Source organism: Triticum aestivum, chromosome 4D (genome assembly GCF_018294505.1).
Source record: "Triticum aestivum cultivar Chinese Spring chromosome 4D, IWGSC CS RefSeq v2.1, whole genome shotgun sequence".
NCBI lineage: Eukaryota > Viridiplantae > Streptophyta > Magnoliopsida > Poales > Poaceae > Triticum > Triticum aestivum.
Genome location: NC_057805.1, coordinates 447,669,203 through 447,680,713, shown reverse-complemented (window position 1 = coordinate 447,680,713; position 11,511 = coordinate 447,669,203). Strand labels below are relative to the sequence as shown.

At 46.7% G+C, this 11,511-nt stretch overlaps 1 non-coding gene across 1 annotated transcript; it reads left to right on the top strand.

Annotated features, from left to right (window-relative positions):
• The first annotated feature begins 6,137 nt into the window (after positions 1-6,137).
• LOC123100842 (small nucleolar RNA SNORD96 family) lies at positions 6,138-6,229 on the top strand. The gene has a single exon (XR_006448476.1). It is a non-coding gene; the product is annotated as a small nucleolar RNA SNORD96 family (small nucleolar RNA).
• The last annotated feature ends 5,282 nt before the right edge of the window (positions 6,230-11,511 follow it).

Here is an 11,511-nt window from a genome sequence, read left to right as displayed (position 1 = left end):
CAAGTGATAGGCATATAAAAGGTATATTTTCAAAAGCTGATGTTAACAAACAGTTTTGATCCGGTGCCATCAATATTTGTAAACCGGCAAAGTTCTACATTCTTAAACCGGCAAAGTTCTACATTCGTAAACCAGCAAGTTCTACATTCTTAAACCGGCTGAAGATCAGATGAGTATTTCAAAGACCAATATTTTTGTTAAGCATTGGGAGTTGAGTCAAAAGAAATTATTCTTCACAATATTTCTCCGTGACAAACCAATGTCAGCAAATTGATTATGAAGCTGGCCTATTGACTCGGATTTTCTAGAAGGAAATGACAAGGATTTAAAGATGCTCAGGATCAGTTTAACATGGATAAATCCAAATTAAACTGGGGGCTAATGTCGGGGATATAGCCCACGGTATGACCTGGCCGGAGTTGTAAACCGTCTGGGACTTAGTAAACCGGCGGACAGTTAAGGCGGACAGTTAAGACAGACAGTTAAGACAGATGGCTAAGACAGACGGTAAACTGGCTGGTGGTAAAACGTCAGACCATCATAAACTGGCAAATCATCATAAACCGGTAGACCATCATAAACCGGCAGACCATCATAAACCGGCAGAATATCATAAACCGGCAAAAAGGATAACTGGGTTGCCAGGGGTTATGAAACCTGAGACGTTATGAAGCTCGAGACGTTATGAAGCCCAAGATGTTAAGAAGCCCATAAAGAGAAGTCAGAATAGTTAAGTCTTAAGTCCGAGTTGGACTCTACATGTAACCCGCCCGTTCAACTTATATAAGGAGGGGCAGGGCTCCCCAAAGAGGGACAAGCAAGAAGAAACAATCTCTAGGGTTAGACACAACTAGAGGAGAGCCGGTTTACGGCGAATCCCTCATGATGATAATGAGACCTAACCACAAACAGCATGTAGGGTTATTACCGGATGATGTTTCCCGGGGCCCGAAGCTGTCTAAATCCTTGTATTGTGTTGCGTCTCTCGATTCCGCTCAACCCCTCTCAAGCTACCACATAGATGCGTTGGCCTCGCGACTAAGTCCTGACACTAAGGTCATCTGCCGTGACAAAACCACGACATGCTCCCTTATTGGAAAGTAGTTCATCACAAAAATCAGTTCTTGTGACTTCTACACCAATTAGTGAGCAAGCTAATGATGATGATCATGTAACTTCAGATCAAGTTACTACTGAACCTCATAGGTTAACTAGAGCAAGATCCGCACCAGAGTGGTACGATAATCCTGTTCTGAAGGTCATGTTACTTGACCATGACAAACCTACGAACTATGAGGAAGCGATGATGAGCCCAGATTCCGCGAAATGGCTTGAGGCCATGAAATCTGAGATGGGATCCATGTATGAGAACAAAGTGTGGACTTTGGCATTATGAATGGTGCGACCCGAAGTCTTACTATTTACTCAAAATTGACTCAAATGGTTGACTGAACTTCATAGTTTGACTTGCCCGATGATCGGCAAGCAATCGAGAATAAATGGATCTTCAAGAAGAAGACTGACGCTGACGGTAATGTTACTGTCTACAAAGCTCGACTTGTTGCGAAAGGTTTTTGACAAGTTCAAGGAGTTGACTACGATGAGATCTTCTCACCTGTAGCGATGCTTAAGTCCGTCCGAATCATGTTAGCAATTGTTGCATTTTATGATTATGAAATTTGGCAAATGGATGTAAAGACTGCATTCCTGAATGTATTTCTGGAAGAAGAGTTGTATATGATGCAACCTGATGGTTCCAAAGGATGCTAACAAAGTGTGCAAGCTCCACCGATCCATTTATGGACTGGTGCAAGCATCTCGGAGTTGGAATAAACATTTTGATAGTGTGATCAAAGCATATGGTTTTATACAGACTTTTGGAGAAGCATGTATTTACAAGAAAGTGAGTGGGAGCTCTAGAGCATTTCTAATATTATATGTGGATGCCATATTGTTGATTGGAAATGATATATAATTTCTGGATAGCATAAAAGGATACTTGAATATGAGTTTTTCAATGAAAGACCTCGGTGAAGCTGCTTATATATTAGGAATCAAGATCTATAGAGATAGATCAAGATGCTTAATTGCACTTTCACAAAGCACATACCTTGATAAAGTTTTGAAGAAGTTCAAAAAATGGATCAAGCAAAGAAAGGGTTCTTGCCTGTGTTACAAGGTGTGAAATTGAGTCAGACTCAATGCCCGACCACTGCAGAAGATAGAGAGAAAATGAAAGTCATTCCCTATGCTTCAGCCATAAGTTCTATCATGTATGCAGTGTTGTGTACCAGACCTGATGTGTGCCTTGCTATTAGTTTAGCAGGGAGGTACCAAAGTAATCCAGGAGTGGATCACTGGACAGCGGTCAAGAACATCCTGAAATACCTGAAAAGGACTAAGGATATGTTTCTCGTTTATGGAGGTGACAAAGATCTTGTCGTAAATGGTTACGTCGATGCAAGCTTTGACACTGATCCGGATGACTCTAGGTCACAGACCGGATACGTATTTATATTGAACGGTGGAGCTATAAGTTGGTGCAGTTCTAAGCAAAGCGTCGTGGTGGGATCTACGTGTGAAGCGGAGTACATAGCTGCTTTGGAAGCAACAAATGAAGGAGTTTGGATGAAGGAGTCCATATCCGATCTATGTGTCATACCTACTGCATCGGGTCCAATGAAAATATTTTGTGACAATACTAGTGCAATTGCCTTGGCAAAGGAATCCAGATTTCACAAGAGAACCAAGCACATCAAAAGACGCTTCAATTCCGTTCGCGATCAAGTCAAGGAGGGAGACATAGAGATTTGCAAGATACATACGGATCTGAATGTTGCAGACCCATTGACTAAGCCTCTTTCACGAGCAAAACATGATCAGCACCAAGACTCCATGGGTGTTAGAATCATTACTGTGTAATCTAGATTATTGACTCTAGTGCAAGTGGGATACTGAAGGAAATATGCCCTAGAGGCAATAATAAAGTTGTTATTTATATTTCCTTATATCATGATAAATGTTTATTATTCATGCTAGAATTGTATTAAGCGGAAACTTAGTACATGTGTGAATACATAGACAAACAGAGTGTCACTAGTATGCCTCTACTTGACTAGCTCGTTGAATCAAAGGTGGTTAAGTTTCCTAGCCATAGACATGAGTTGTCATTTGATTAACGGGATCACATCATTAGAGAATGATGTGATTGACTTGACCCATTCCGTTAGCTTAGCACTTGATTATTTAGTTTATTGCTATTGCTTTCTTCATGACTTATACATGTTCCTATGACTATGAGATTATGCAACTCCCGAATACCAAAGGAACACTTAGTGTGCTATCAAATGTCACAACGTAACTAGGTGATTATAAAGATGCTCTACAGGTGTCTCCGATGGTGTTTGTTGAGTTGGCATAGATCGAGATTAGGATTTGTCACTCCGAGTATCGGAGAGGTATCTTTGGGCCCTCTCGGTAATGCACATCACTATAAGCCTTGCAAGCAATGTGACTAATGAGTTAGTTGCGGGACGATGCATTACGGAATGAGTAAAGAGACTTGCCGGTAACGAGATTGAACTAGGTATTGAGATATCGACGATCGAATCTCGGGCAAGTAACATACCGATGACAAAGGGAACAACATATGTTGTTATGCGGTTTGACCGATAAAGATCTTCGTAGAATATGTAGGAACCAATCTGAGCATCTAGGTTCCGCTATTGGTTATTGACCGGAGATGAGTCTCGGTCATGTCTACATAGTTCTCGAACCCGTAGGGTCCGCACGCTTAACGTTCGGTGACGATCAGTATTATGAGTTTATGTGTTTTGATGTACTGAAGGTTGTTCGGAGTCCCGGATTTGATCATGGACATGACGAGGAGTCTCGAAATGGTTGAGACATAAAGATCGATATATTGGATGGCTATGTTTGGACATCGGAATGGTTCCGGGTGAGTTTGGGCATTTACCAGAGTACCGGGAGGTTACCGGAACCCCCCGGGAAGTATATGGGCCTTATTGGGACATAGTGGGAGACAGGAGAAGGGAGCCTAGGAGGGGGCACGCCCCCCTCAAGCCCAAGCCGAATTGGGTGGGGGGCGGCCCCCCTTTCCTTCCCCCTCTCCCCCCTTCCTTCCTCTCCTAATCCAACTAGGGAAGGGGGGAATCCTACTCCCGGTGGGAGTAGGACTCCCCTTGGGCGCGCCATAGAGGGCCGGCTCTCACTCTCCTCCACTCCTTTATATACGGGGAGGGGGGCACCCCATAGACACACGAGTTGACAGTTGTCTTAGCCGTGTGCGGTGCCCCCCTCCACCGATTCCACCTCGGTCATATCATTGTAGTGCTTAGGCAAAGCCCTGCGCCGGTAACTTCATCATCATGGTCATCACGTCGTCGTGCTGACGAAGCTCTCCCTCAACACTCAGCTGGATCGAGAGTTCGTGGGACCTCACCGAGCCGAACGTGTGCAGATCGCGGATGTGCCGTACATTCGGTACTAAGATCGGTCGGATCGTGAAGACGTACGACTACATCAACCGTGTTGTCATAACGCTTCCGCTTTCGGTCTATGAGGGTACGTGGACAACACTCTCCCCTCTCGTTGCTATGCATCACCTAGATGGATTGCATGTGCGTAGGATTTTTTTTGAAATTACTGCGTTCCTCAACAGATGAGTGGTCTGTTTTTATTGAATCTCGATCGTAGTGATAAACATATTCATAATATTAAAGCCAAAAGATGCAAAGTTAATAATGATAGTGCAACTTATTTGTGGCACTGCCGTTTAGGTCATATTGTTGTAAAGCGCATGAAGAAACTCCATGCTGATGGGCATTTGGAATCACTTGATTATGAATCACTTGATACTTGCGAACCATGCCATGGGCAAGATGACTAAGACTCCGTTCTCCAGAACAATGGAGCGAGCCACTGACTTATTGGAAATAATACATACTGATGTATGCGGTCCGATGAGTGTTGAGGCTCGCGGCGGGTATCGTTATTTTATGACCTTCACAGATGATTTGAGCAGATATGGGTATATCTACTTAATGAAACATAAATCTGAAACATTTGAAAAGTTCAAAGAATTTCAGAGTGAAGTGGAAAATCATCGTAACAAGAAAACACTACTGGAATCAGGATCTTTGCCGTCAGCCAGCTCTTTGCTGTCAGCTAGCTGATGGCAAAGAAGGTCTTTGCCATGAGCATACAGAAAGCTGACGGCAAAGAAAAAGCGGACGGCAAAGAGCTTGTTTGCCGTTAGCTAGCTCTTTGTCGTCAGCTAGCGGACAACATAGAAGCTTTGACGTCTGCTAGCGGACGACAAATAGGGAGGGTGGCCCACTAGTGAGAACCACCAAACAGCCACTTTCCTTGCCGTCTGCTCGCAGACGGCAAAGAAGCGCAGACGGCAAAGAAAGTGGCAACCTAATGGCCGTTTCCCCCCGGCCCCACCCCACTAGCTACGCTCTTTGTCGTCTGCTAGCAGACGGCAAAGAAATTAAACCTAACTAAAAAATGGTCGGCCCCGCGCCCCACCCCTCTCTCTCTCCCTCACCTCACCGGCCCCACGCCGACGCCCCCGACCCCCTGCCACCCGCACCACTCCGAAGCCCTCGCCACCCGCGCCACCCTGACGCCCTCGCCGCCCCGACCCCCCGTCGCCCCGCCGCCCCAACGCCCATGCCGCCCGCGCCACCCCGATGCCCTCGCCGCCCGCACCACCCCGACGCCCCCGCCACCCCGACGCCCTCGCCTCCCCGCCGTCCCCGCCAGCCCAGCGCCCCGCCGCCTCGACAACCAAGCGCCCCGTCGTCCTGACGCCCTAGCCACCCTGACACCCCGCCGCCCCGATGCCCCCGCCGACCCACTCCGGTGAGCTCCCCCCTATTTTGTTTCTTTTTTTCTACTGCTAGTAATTAGGTTTACTGTTAGTTTCTTTTTTTCTACTGCTACTAATTAGGTTAGTTAGTACTGTTATCTAGGTTAGTTTGATTTTCTAGGTTAGTTAGGTTAGTTATCTTTAGACTAGGTTAGTCTCATTCCTCTCATGTCTTCTTTTGTCAGATTTTGTTTTCTGTAGTAATTTTGTTGACATGTTTGTTTTTGTTTGTGTTTCTGTTTGTTCGTTGATGAAAAACCTGTTAATCATGCCATCTTTTGTGACTGATTGGTCGATGTGCGCCCATGCTGTCATTCTGCAATTCTGAGGACAAATTGAACATCTTAGCGTAATTTTTCTGAGTACCTCTGAACTTATGCTGTGACACTCTGCAATTCTGATGTCCACATTGGCTATGCCGTAATTTTGGAGACTGAATTTTATGGCAAAATGTTAATCGGGCTAGAATTTTTCAAAGGGCTATCCTTTTGGTGGATCTTGAGTTGGTTACTGCTACTTGTTTGTTCATAGGCATAATCCTATTTGCCTAGAAAGCATTGTCTGACGGCTCAACCATTTGTGATGAAACTCTTGAAATATTCTTATTTGAACTCAGGAATCTGTGTAATGTTTTGATTTTTTTCCTAATTGGAGATTGTTGTCCATGGATCCCGGTGATGACTTGTGATGTTAAAAAGTAGTGGTCTGATTCATACATTGATGAGATCTATATTATCACTCTGAGTGATCTGTCCAACAACATATCCAACTTTTTTTATGGTTGTGTTTTTTGGGTGATATTTCTGTTATCTGGACACAAATGTTCATAAATTGTTTATTTGCATTGATCTTTGTTGTTAATTTTTGGTTTAAAATCTTTCTCTATGAAGAGAGTACAAGTAGATCTTTGTTGTTACATGGACACTTTTGCTTTGATCTTTAGACTAGGTTAGTTAGGTTAGTTTCTAGGTTAGTTAGGTTAATTAGTTTGTAGGTTAGTTCTATTAACCAGTTCTAGTTTTAGTTTTACTAATTACTACTCCTAGAAAACAACCATGTAAATGATTAGGATTAGGATGCATATGCATCCCTTTTCTTTTGTTTCTTGAAAATCAGAAAAGAAAAAGAAAAGGCAGGTTTACTCATCATTTGTCAATTAGTTGGCTAATGCTTTCTAGAATTATTTGACCATGGGCATGGACAGGTAGCAACTAGGAAAGGTAGAATTTTGCATAAAGGGTTTTTGATGGATTTGACCAATATTTTGAACATGACCATGTGTTGAAACTCTTATATATGGACAATATATGTCCAATGAGCTTCCCTAAATTTTCTCAAATATTTTTGAAACACTAAAATAATTTTAACCTATTAAAGACCATTTCTGGCCTTAAGAAAAAGCCTTTAATTAGTTAGTTATTTTTTAGGTTAATTACTTAGTTAGACTACTGGAATTAGCTTATTTGTCGTCTGCTAGTTCTTTGCCGTCCGCTTACAAAAAATGGACGGCAAAGAACTGGCTGATGGCAAAGAAGGATTTTGCCATTAGCCAGTTCTTTGCCGTCCACTAGCTGACGGCAAAGATTCTTTGCCGTCACCTGGCTGACGGCAAAGAGATAGGTGGCCCCACTTACGAGCTGATTAGATAAAACATAACGGCTCCCCCTCTTTGCCGTTCGCTAGCGGACGGCAAAGAGAGAAAAATAGCGGACGGCAAAGCATGGCGGACGGCAAAGACCTAACTTCACTAACCTAACTAACGGCCGAGCCCCACACCTCCTTTCCTCTCTGTTTCTCTCCACGACCAGATCGACCCCCCGCCGCCCCCCCGCCGCCCGGCGCCGCCCCCCCCCCACCCGCCACCGCCCCCGCCACCCGCCGCAGCCTGCCCCGTCGCCCCACCACCCCCACCCGCCGACGCCCCGTCGCCCCACCATCCCGCCGCCCCGGCGCCCCACCACATCGCCGCCCGACCGTCCCACTGCCCCGGCGCCCCGCCGCCCCCACCACCCGCCCACCACCCCGGTGCCACCACGGCCCCATCGGCCCCGCCTCCCTGCCGGCTCCCCCTGAGCTCCACCGCCCCGGAGCCCTGCCACCCCCGTCACCACCGCCACCCTGCCGCCCGCCGCCCCCGTCACCCCCCGAGCTCCGATGAGTTATTTTTTTTCTATTTTTTTTCTTTTTTTGCTGTTTAATTGTTTGTGTTAGATTTAGGTCTAGATATGTGTTAGTGTTAGTGTTAGATTTAGTGCTAGTGTTAGATTTATGTCTAGATATGTGTTAGTGTTAGTGTTAGTGTATGTGTTAGTGTTAGTGTTAGGTTTTAGATAATTAGTTATATTATTAAAAGAAGTAGAAAAAAGATGAAAAAAGAAGAAGAGGAAAAGAAGAATATGTAGAAGGGGAAGAGGAAGAGAAGGAAAGAAGAAGAAGAAGAAGAAAGGAAAGAAGAAGAAGGATAGAAGGAAACACCCGGACCCCCTGACTCCGACACCCCGACCCCGTGACCCCGACACCACACCCCAACACCCCGACCCCCTGACCCCGACACCCCGACCCCGACACCACACCCCGACACCCCGACCCCGACACGACACCCGACCCCGAAACAGCACCCCGACCCCCTGACCCCCTGACCCCAACAGCCTGACCCCCTGACCCCAACACCCTGACCCCGACACCACACTCCGACACCTCGACCCCCTGACCCCCTGACCCCGACACCACACCCCGACACCCTGATCGACCCCGACACGACACCCCGACCCCAAAACAGCACCCCGACCCCGACACGGCACCCCGACACCGACACAACACCCCGACCCCCGACACCTCCCGAAAAGGTGCTCTTTGGCCTTCCAGAGGCCGACGGGGTCATAAATTTGTGAATTATGAGTTAGGTCATATATTTTTCGATTTTGTTATGAAAAACATCATATATAATTGTGTTGATCGGGTAGATTTAAATGTGCAGTTGTTTCATCGCTGCGAGGTTTGGTGTTCGACGACCTCCCCGTGCGTTTGATGAGCTCTGCCCCTTCGTTCATGGGTGAGCACAAATGACATGTCCTCCTCCCCCCTTAATTATTTGCTCTGTTCCAGTGTTCGTGCCGATGAAACTTGATAGCTAGCTATATATCTGTCTTGAATCATCAGTATGCGTAACCAATATGTGTCTCCCGTTCGAAAGCGTTATAGTTATAAATATGCATGCATTTGCATATTTATAACCGTGATTCTTTCGAATTGTCCAACGCTATCCATGGAAAGCCCGAGTATGTGTAGATTGGGTTCGTTTTCCCATGTGCTTTGCTCCGGATCCGACGCATAAATTTCGTCAGTGCCTCCCCTGTTGTTCTCCGGGGACACATCCTCTCTGTTTATTGCAGAGACATGTATCAGGAGAACAGCGGGGAGGTGCTGCCGAAATTTTGCGTCGGATCCGGAGCATAGCATGGGAAAATGAACCCAATCTACACATACTCGGGTGGGATTAGGTCCTATCATTACCTATTAGAGTGTAGGTTGCATGGACGTAATAAAATTGACAAAGTAGATCAACTGATGAATATATACATGGTGAATTATATATATATATATTTGTTGTGTGTCCAGTAGCTCTGAAAGTCAAGATGAGTGATCGTGCGTGGATGTACACCGGTCACACTGGTCAGAACAAATGGAGCACTGAATGGTTCACAAAAACCAAGGGGTTTGTGAAGCCGCATTTGCAAATGGCCAGAGGAAAACCTGGTGCCCCTGTTTACGATGCGGCAATTGGGAAAAGAGGACAGAGCCTGAAATGGGCAAACACCTGCAGAAGAGTGGTGTTACGCCCGATTATACGGTGTGGACATATCATGGTGAGTCTGCCCAACGTGACCGAGCTGAGGTGGATCGTCGTCGCGCCGACGAGCATGGTACCGGGATGGAAAACATGGTGCAAGACTTCGATGATGCTCGGGATTCGGACGAGGAGATGGAGGAATCTGCAAAGGCCTTCAATGAAATGTTGGAGTCTTCAAAACATCCGCTCCACGAGAACACTGAGCTTTGTCAGTTGGATGCCATCTCACAAGTAATGGCTCTGAAGGCTCAGTTCAACTTGGGCAGAGAATGCTACGACGCAATGATGACAGTATTTGGACGCTTTCTACCCAAAGGCCATGTAATGCCTGCAAACCTGTACCAATCGGACAAAATCCTCCGTGCACTAAAGATGCCCTATGAGTGTTGGAAATATGCCCTAGAGGCAATAATAAATTGGTTATTATTATATTTCCTTGTTCATGATAATCGTTTATTGTCCATGCTAGAATTGTATTGATAGGAAACTCAGATACATGTGTGGATACATAGACAACACCATGTCCCTAGTAAGCCTATAGTTGACTAGCTCGTTGATCAATAGATGGTTACGGTTTCCTGAACATGGACATCGGATGTCGTTGATAACGGGATCACATCATTAGGAGAATGATGTGATGGACAAGACCCAATCCTAAGCATAGCACAAAAGATCATGTAGTTCGTTTGCTAGAGTTTTTCCAATGTCAAGTATCATTTCCTTAGACCATGAGATCGTGCAACTCCCGGATACCGTAGGAGTGCTTTGGGTGTACCAAACGTCACAACGTAACTGGGTGACTATAAAGGTGCATCACGGGTATCTCCGAAAGTGTCTGTTGGGTTGGCACGGATCGAGACTGGGATTTATCACTCCGTATGACGGAGAGGTATCTCTGGGCCCACTCGGTAATGCATCATCATAATGAGCTCAATGTGACTAAGGAGTTAGCCACGGGATCATGCATTACGGTACGAGTAAAGTGACTTGCCGGTAACGAGATTGAACAAGGTATTGGGATACCGACGATCGAATCTCGGGCAAGTAACGTACCGATTGACAAAGGGAATTGTATACGGGATTGATTGAATCCTCGACATCGTGGTTCATCCGATGAGATCATCGTGGAACATGTGGGAGCCAACATGGGTATCCAGATCCCGCTGTTGGTTATTGACCGGAGAGGCGTCTCGGTCATGTCTGCATGTCTCCCGAACCCGTAGGGTCTACACACTTAAGGTTCGGTGACGCTAGGGTTGTAGAGATATTAGTATGCGGAAATCCGAAAGTTGTTCGGAGTCCCGGATGAGATCCCGGACGTCACGAGGAGTTCCGGAATGGTCCGGAGGTGAAGAGTTATATATAGGAAGTCAAGTTTCGGCCACCGGGAAAGTTTCGGGGGTCACCGGTATTGTATCGGGACCACCGGAAGGGTCCCGGGGGTCCACCGGGTGGGGCCACCTATCCCGGAGGGCCCCATGGGCTGAAGTGGGAAGGGAACCAGCCCTTAGTGGGCTGGGGCGCCCCCCATGGGCCTCCCCCTGCGCCTAGGGTTGGAAACCCTAGGGTAGGGGGCGCCCCACTTGCCTTGGGGGGTAAGTTTCCCCCTGGCCGCCCCCCCCCCCCCTTGCAGATGGGATCCAGGCCGGCGCCCCCCCCCCCTCCCAGGGGGGCTATATATAGTGGGGGGGAGGGAGGGCAGCACCATGACAGCCCCTGGCGCCTCCCTCTCCCCCTGCAACACCTCTCCCTCTCGCTGAAGCTT